The following is a 9,126-nucleotide window of genomic DNA, read 5'->3' as shown; positions in this document are numbered from 1 at the left end:
ACTGTCTGTTACTCAGGCCCAGAAGCCAGCATATGCATATAATTGGTACCATTGGATAGAAAACACTTTGAAGTTTGTAGAAATGTTAAAATAATGTATGAGACTATAACACAATAGATATGGTAGGAGAAAATCCAAAGAAAAAACAACCAGAATGTTTGTTTTTTTGAGAGCCCCTTCCAATGGAACGGTCTTATCCAAATCTAGCTCCCAGATTGCAATTCCTATTGCTTCCACTAGATGTCAACAGTCTTTGTTCAAGGTTTCAGGCTTGTTTCTTTCCAAACGAGGAAGAATTTTGAGTTTTGGTACTGGGAGTCAGAGTTGGATATTAGTCTGTGGGCGCTCAGCGAAGGGGACGTGCACCTGCTAATTTTGCTTTTCTATTGAACATACTTCTTTCCCTATGAAATATTACCTGAGGATTAAATGGAAATGTATTTTGACTTGTTTTAACAAAGTTTAGCGGTAGCTTTTTAGATTCCTTTCTCTGCATGTTGAACGAGTGGATTACTCAAATCGATGGCGCCAATTAAACTGACCTTTTGGGTTATAAAGAAGGATTTTATCTAACAAAACGACCATGCATGTTGTAGCTGGGACCCATTGGATTGCAAATCAGAGGAAGATTTTCAAAAAGTAAGTGAATATTTAATCGCTATTTGTGATTTTATGAAGCCTGTGCTGGTTGAAAAATATTTTGATGTGGGGCGCCGTCCTCAAACAATCGCATGGCATGCTTTCGCTGTAAAGCCTATTGTAAATCGGACAATGCAGTTAGATGAACAAGACTTTAAGCTTTTTAACCAAGTGAAGACACTTGTATGTACCTAAATGTTTAATATCCATAATTTGTATGATTATTTATTTGAATTGCGCCCCCTCCAATTTCACCGGAAGTTGTCGACAGGTGTCCTGCTAGCCTAGCCCTACTGTTAATACATGCTATGTTTATGGTGTAATCCTTAAAGTTCGTTATACAAGAGCCTAAATGAGCAAATACTTATCTGGTGCTTTTCCAAAATGTCTCGACCCAAATTAGTCACTTTTCCTTTGTAGCAACTTTGCCTACAAGAAAACTACTACAGGATATCACAAGCAGCTTATGATCCACCCCTGTGGATGTCTAATTGTTACATTTAGTGGTCTATTCAGAAGGACTGTAATACAACAACCACCTGTTTTTAGTCACACTAATGACTACAATATGACCACACAGCATGCTTGTCTTGATGGCTAGTTTAGAGTTTCAGCCTAAAATTGCACCAGGAATTGTTCCTTAAAAAGTGAAAAGGGTAAGGGACAGAATAAGAAAGTATTTATCATTTAACAGGATTAACTTCAGAACTAAGCTTTTTTGGAACACCACATCACTATTATCTTAAATGTAATTTTTTACGAAAAATACTAATTTTCTTCCTTCCCCTTTAGTGGTTGTCTGCTGACTTCATCCTATGGCTCTGAATTTTTACTTCTACTGTCTGTCTGTTTGTCATCGGGGAAAACTATCATGGCAGAATGCATTCCATCCAGAGCCACGGGAATAGAAGGAGGAATTGTGGTAAATACAGTGAGCTCCAAAAGTATTGGGTCAGTGACCATTTTTGGGGTTTTTGGGTCTGTACTCCAGCACTTTGAAATTATACAATGACTATGAGGTTAAAGTGCAGACTGTCAGTTTTAATTTTTGTGTATTTTAATCAATATCGGGTGAACCATTTAGAAATTACAGCATTTCTTGTACATAGTCCCCCCATTTTTTTAATAATGATGAATAAGAAAGTTACAGAGGCATAAATATCCTACCCCCCATATCATATTAACACTTACCCCTTTTTTACCCAATGCTACACATTCCTGCTACACATGCCCTTCTGCACACTTCTCACACTTAGGAACCTCCCTTCTACACACTGCTGCCACATGCCCATAAGCTTGACACCTGTAACAACGTAATGTACGCGGCACGAAAGCTTGGATAACTTATATATCCTAACATCACTTTGTCGGCCAAATACTCAACATCAAAACTCAAAAGGACAGACGACTCTTCCGTTTCACCACTCACGCCACCATGTCTGCGTCGTACCAAATGACGAGCATCACAAACACCGGGAACCTTCCCCTTCAGTTGGTCAACTTTCACATTTACCGCTACCCCAGTAATCACTCCTCTCAGTTGCACACTTTCCTTGAGAGCAAAACAATTCACATTTCTTGTCCCCATTTGTTTAACATGGAGCACCTGCTCCCTCTGACCAGCAGAAACACAAACAATTATCACAAGCCCACTTCTGGTTACCTACACCGATGCCACAGTACCCAACTAGTTTTTTTTTCACCCACCCTGAATCCACAAATCGATCAGCCAAAAGGCAAGGATCCACTTTTTCCAAGAATGTCACTTCTACTGTCACACTCATCTTTATCCTGACCCTCGGTGCTAGCCTCAGGCTCCGAGAACTTCACCACATCTACCACATCCGATACTTCACCCTCATTCACATCCGGTGCACAGCTCACTCTGCTTACACTTTCTACCATTTTTCTATAACAAATCTCGCTTTTTCTGCCATTTTTAAATGACTCAAGCTCACACTCTTACTCCCTCTCTCTCGTTGACCTCTGCCTCTCCTTTTCCCTCCTGTCACGATCGTGTGGCGGATTGACGGACCAAAATGCAGCTTTTGGAAAATAAGCCATCTTCTTTATTAAACACAACACGAAGATGAACACGACACAAAAACTCTATACAAAATAACAAAACAACAAAACGACCGTGAAGCTACAAACGTTGTGCACATACAAACAGGCTACAAACGTTCTTACATAGACAATTACCCACAACCAATGAGAGCCTATGGCTACCCTAAATAAGGCTCCCAATCAGAGACAACCGAAATCAGCTGTCTCTAATTGGGAACTCATTCAGGTAACCATAGACTCTCCTAGATGACTAACCAACATAGACAACGCTAGACATCTACACTCAACACAAAACCATATACTTCACCCCATAACCCCTTTACCAAATAAACACCCAAAACCAACAAAACATCAACATTCCCCATGTCACACCCTGACCTAACTAAAATAATAAAGAAAACAAAGAATAATAAGGCCAGGGCGTGACATAACCCCCCCCTTGAGGCGCGAACTCCGGGCGCACCATACACAGTCTAAGGGAGGGTCTGGGTGGGCTCCCCTCCACGGTGGCGGCTCCGGCTCTGGTCGTAGTCCCCACGTCACCACAGTACCTAACCACCTCCTAGGCCTCCTCCAAACGACCCCCCTCCACATTAACCCCATTGCATTAAGGGGGAGTTCCGGACTAAGGGACAGCTCCGGACTAAGGACCAGTACCAGGGTAAGGGGCAGTACCAGGGTCAGGGGCAGTACCAGGATAAGGGGCAGTACCAGGGTAAGGGGCAGCACCAGGGTAAGGGGCAGCACCAGGGTAAGGGGCAGCACCAGGGTAAGGGGCAGCTCCAGGGTAAGGGGCAGCTCCGGACTGAGGAATGGCAGCTCCGGACTGAGGGACTGCAGCTCCGGACTGAGGGACAGCAGCTCCGGACTGAGGGACGGCCCATGGCTGGCTGACAGATCTGGCTGCTCATGGCTGGCTAACGGATCTGGCTGCTCATGGCTGGCTAACTGATCTGGCTGCTCATGGCTGGCTGACGGATCTGGCTGCTCATGGCTGGCTGACGGATCTGGCTGCTCATGGCTGGCTGACGGATCTGGCTGCTCATGGCTGGCTGACGGATCTGGCTGCTCATGGCTGGCTGACGGATCTGGCTGCTCATGGCTAGCTGACGGATCTGGCTGCTCATGGCTAGCTGACGGATCTGGCTGCTCATGGCTAGCTGACGGATCTGGCTGCTCATGGCTAGCTGACGGATCTGGCTGCTCATAGCTAGCTGACGGATCTGGCTGCTCATGGCTGGCTGACGGATCTGGCTGCTCATGGCTAGCTGACGGATCTGGCTGCTCATGGCTAGCTGACGGATCTGGCTGCTCATGGCTAGCTGACGGATCTGGCTGCTCATGGCTAGCTGACGGATCTGGCTGCTCATGGCTAGCTGACGGATCTGGCTGCTCATGGCTAGCTGACGGATCTGGCTGCTCATGGCTAGCTGACGGATCTGGCTGCTCATGGCTAGCTGACGGATCTGGCTGCTCATGGCTGGCTGACTGATCTGGCTGCTCCTGTCTGGTTGGCGGCTCTGGCAGATCCTGTCTGGTTGGCGGCTCTGGCAGATCCTGTCTGGTTGGCGGCTCTGGCAGATCCTGTCTGACGGACGGCTCTAGCGGCTCCTGTCTGGCTGGCGGCTCTAGCGGCTCCTGTCTGGCGGACGGCTCAGTGGGCTCATGGCAGACGGGCGGCTTTGCAGGCTCATGGCAGACGGGCGGCTTTGCAGGCTCATTGCAGACGGATGGCTCAGATGGAGCTGGGGAGACGGATGGCTCAGATGGCGCTGGGGAGACGGATGGCTCAGATGGCGCTGGGGAGACGAGCAGTTCAGTCAACGCTGTGCAGACGGCAGACTCCTGCCGGCTGAGGCGCACTGTAGGCCTGGTGCGTGGTGCCGGGACTGGTGGCACCGGGCTGGGGACACGCATCTCAGGGCTAGTGCGGGGAGCAGGAACAGGGCATACTGGACCCTGGGGACGCACATTAGGCCTAGTGCGTGGGGCCGGAACTGGTGGTACCGGACTGGGGACACGCATCTCAGGGCTAATGCGGGGAGCAGCAACAGGATGCACAGGACTCTGGAGACGCACAAAAGGCTTAGTGCGTGGTGCCGGAATTGGTGATACCGGGCTGGAGACACGCACCATAGGACGAGTGCGTGGAGGAGGAACAGGGCTCTGGAGACACACTGGAAGCCTGTTACGTGGTGTAGGCACTGGTGGCACTGAACTGGGGCGGGGAGGTGGCGCCGGAAATACCGGACCGTGCAGGCGTATTGGCTCCCTTGAGCATTGAGCCTGACCAACCTTACCTGGTTGAATGCTCCCCGTTGCCCGACCAGTGCGGGGAGGTGGAATAACCCGCACCGGGCTATGTAGGCGAACCGGGGACACCATGCGTAAGGCTGGTGCCATGTAAACCGGCCCGAGGAGACGCACTGGTGGCCAGATATGTAGGGCCGGCTTCATGACATCCGGCTCAATACTCAATCTAGCCCTGCCAGTGCGGGGAGGTGGAATAACCCGCACCGGGCTATGCACACGTACAGGAGACACCGTGCGCTCTACTGCGTAACACGGTGTCTGCACGTACTCTCGCTCTCCACGGTAATTACAGGGAGTAGGCGCAGGTTTCCTACCTGACTTCGCCACTCTCCCTTTAAGCCCCCCCCAAAGAAATTTTTTGGGTTTTCCCACAGACTTCCTACCGCTTCGTCGTGCTGCCTCCATTCGCCGGTATCCCTCCTCGCACTGCGCCAGAGAATCCCAGGCGGGCTCCGGCACTCTCCCTGGGTTGATCGCCCACCTGTCGATCTCCTCCCACGTAGTGTAACCCAGATCCTTTGTAGGTTCCTTTTCCTGCCTCCGAGCTAGCTCCTCATATCGCCGCCTCTCTGCTTTCGCTGCCTCCAGCTCAGCTTTGGGGCGGTTATATTCTCCTGGTACCTCCCGGTCTAAAATTTCCTCCCATGTCCATAAATCCTTGTATTGCTCCTGTTGCCGCTGGTCATGCCGCTTGGTCCTATGGTGGGTAATTCTGTCACGATCGTGTGGCGGATTGACGGACCAAAATGCAGCCTTTGGAAAATAAGCCATCTTCTTTATTAAACACAACACGAAGATGAACACGACACAAAAACTCTATACAAAATAACAAAACAACAAAACGACCGTGAAGCTACAAACGTTGTGCACATACAAACAGGCTACAAACGTTCTTACATAGACAATTACCCACAACCAATGAGAGCCTATGGCTACCCTAAATAAGGCTCCCAATCAGAGACAACCGAAATCAGCTGTCTCTAATTGGGAACTCATTCAGGTAACCATAGACTCTCCTAGATGACTAACCAACATAGACAACGCTAGACATCTACACTCAACACAAAACCATATACTTCACCCCATAACCCCTTTACCAAATAAACACCCAAAACCAACAAAACATCAACATTCCCCATGTCACACCCTGACCTAACTAAAATAATAAAGAAAACAAAGAATAATAAGGCCAGGGCGTGACACCTCCATTCCTCCTCCGTATTGTAAGTATACGTCTCCTCATGAGAATACTGCACTTCTCCCAACATACATCTTGTTCTTGCCCTCTCAAAGGAAGCAATTTAACCAGCTGTGACAATCTATGTACAATCAGCACGAACCCCTCGGGATGTAGCGCTCAACAGTGCATCCCACTTTTAAAGCAGATGCTTCGTCTTGATGTTCTTCTTTGTCAATAGCTTCCAAGAAGATTTTCCATTTCTAACAAGCGCGCTCTTCCAACCACCATCCACAGACACTTCCTGAGGTACGACCGGAGTGCCTTGGGATTGTGTTGGCAGATTGCATCCAATTTAAAGTTCATACACTGCCACCTACTGTACTGTACTGTAAGGCTATTCACGGCCTACCTACATTAAATTATTTGTGATACGGTGCAATAAAATTGGGGAAAAGGAAATATTACCCTACCAACTATTACCCTTCTCTAAATAAAAATAAAAAACATCACCCCATTCCATCATTTACCCTATCTCATCCTACTCCAGATCAACGGTACCACTCAGTACCACTCAACACCTCCTGCAACTAACTTTCTGTCTGTCTGTCTGTCTGTCTGTCTGTCTGTCTGTCGTTGGAGACAGGTGTGCTGGAGTCAGAGCAGTTCCCTACCAGCTGCAAATCGTCCCATAAATCAAGACCTCTACATACAGTATACTCTTTCCTGCCACCTCCACTCTGCCAGATCGTAATCTCTGCTCAGTCAGTATCAGACTAGCCTTTTGTCTATTCTCAAGATCCTGTTGCTCTGCTTTGCTCGTTTTCCTGCCTTACACCATTTGTGTCCTCTCCTTGCAGTTACCTCTCTGGCTCCTGTCTCCTGTTCCACATCTCACCAACAAGCACCTTGCTCTGGATATCACCCACCACCATTACCTTGGATTCACCTCAGGACCTGTTCCCCAGTTCTACTCAGCCAACTCCAACCTCACTCTACCCTCCTGGTTTTTGCAACTCATCTGAGCTTCCCCTGGTTCTGCACTGCCCATTTCTCTGTGATCAATAAACCTCTTTGTGCATTCATCCCGGCTTCCTCTTCTGAGTCTGCTCTTGGGTTTACCCCCTTCGCTCATCGCGGCAGGGTAGCCTAGTGGTTAGAGCGTTGGACTAGTAACCGAAAGGTTGCAAGTTCTAATCCCCGAGCTGACAAGGTACAAATCTGTCGTTCTGCCCCTGAACAGGCAGTTAACCCACTGTTCCTAGGCCGTCATTGAAAATAAGAATTTGTTCTTAACTGACTTGCCTAGTTAAATAAAGGTAAAATAAAAAAAATAAAAAAATCGTAACAGCAAGTGCATAATGAGTGCTCTAACTCCCCCTTGTGGTGATTTGGAGCAATGAAGCCGTGACACTGGGTACCTCTACGTCCTGCGGTGAAGGCTCGCAACTTTTAAAGGAAGAACCACTGTACCTACACGTACTCTACGGTCACACGACGGAGGCCTCCTTACTGTCCCTAGAAATTCTAAGCAAACACCTGGAGGCAGGGCATTCTTCTATAGAGCTCCATTTTTACGGAATGGTCTGCCAATCCATGTTAGAGATGCAGATACGGTCTCGACCTTTAACTAACTGCACCTACAGCTGAAGAATACACTTTGAATTGCCTAAGGGCTCCATTTAATCAAATACACTTTTGGCGGTCAGTGGTGGAACTCTATTAGATTGGCTCCTGGCAACTGCACAAGTGGCTTTTGGCATTATATAGCGAAAGCGGACATTGCCATTTGCTGCGCGGAGTCACATTAAGATAAATCCCATGCATTTCTTTACAAGTTCAAACACTGGAATGTGAGATGTAATCTACACTTGATTAGAATGATAGACATCTTCATTATTTTGTTTAATGATTTTCAACTTGAGCTTCATTATTTCTACAGTATATAGACTACAGTGGAGATTTTAGCATGTACAGAGCATTCGGAAAGTAATCAGACCCCTTGACTTTTACCACATTTTGTTATGTTACAGCCGATTCAAAAATTGATTTAATTGTTTTTTTCCCCTCATCAATCTACACACAATACCCCATGATGACAGCTGATTTTTTTTGTGCAAATTTTTTTAAATTTAAAAAACTGGCCTCTCGGGTGGCGCAGTGGTCTAGGGCACTGCATCGCAGTGCTAACTGCGCCAACAGAGTCTCTGGGCAGCCGGCCGCGACCGGGAGGTCCGTGGGGCGACGCACAATTGGGCTAGCGTCGTCCGGGTTAGGGAGGGTTTGGCCGGTAGGGATTTCCTTGTCTCATCGCGCTCCAGCGACTCCTGTGGCGGGCTGGGCGCAGTGCGCGCTAACCAAGGGGGCCAGGTGCACGGTGTTTCCTCCGACACATTGGTGCGGCTGGCTTCCGGGTTGGAGGCGTGCTGTGTTAAAGAAGCAGTGCGGCTTGGTTGGGTTCTGCCTCGGAGGACGCATGGCTTTCGACCTTCGTCTCTCCCGAGCTCGTACGGGAGTTATAGCGATGAGACAAGATAGTAATTACTAGCGATTGGATACCACGAAAATTGGGGAGAAAAGGGGGGAATTTTTTTTTTAACAAAAAATAATTAATAATAATTAAAACTTAAATATCACATTTACATAAGTATTCAGACTCTTTACTCAGTACTTTATTGAAGCACCTTTGGCAGTGTAACGGCAGTCTAAGTCGTCCTCCTCCTCAGTTGAGGAGAGGCGAGAAGGATCAGAGGACAAATACGCAGCGTGGTAATTTTCCATAATGAATTTAATCAACACAAAACAATACACTATACAAAATAACAAAAGAACATACCGTCACAGTCCTAGCTGGTGCAGAACACAAACACAGAGACAGGAAATAACCACCCACAATCCCCAACACAAAACAAGCCACCTATATATGATTC

This window comes from Salvelinus fontinalis, chromosome 25, assembly GCF_029448725.1.
Source record: "Salvelinus fontinalis isolate EN_2023a chromosome 25, ASM2944872v1, whole genome shotgun sequence".
NCBI classification, from domain to species: domain Eukaryota; kingdom Metazoa; phylum Chordata; class Actinopteri; order Salmoniformes; family Salmonidae; genus Salvelinus; species Salvelinus fontinalis.
Note: the sequence above shows the minus strand (reverse complement) of the source record.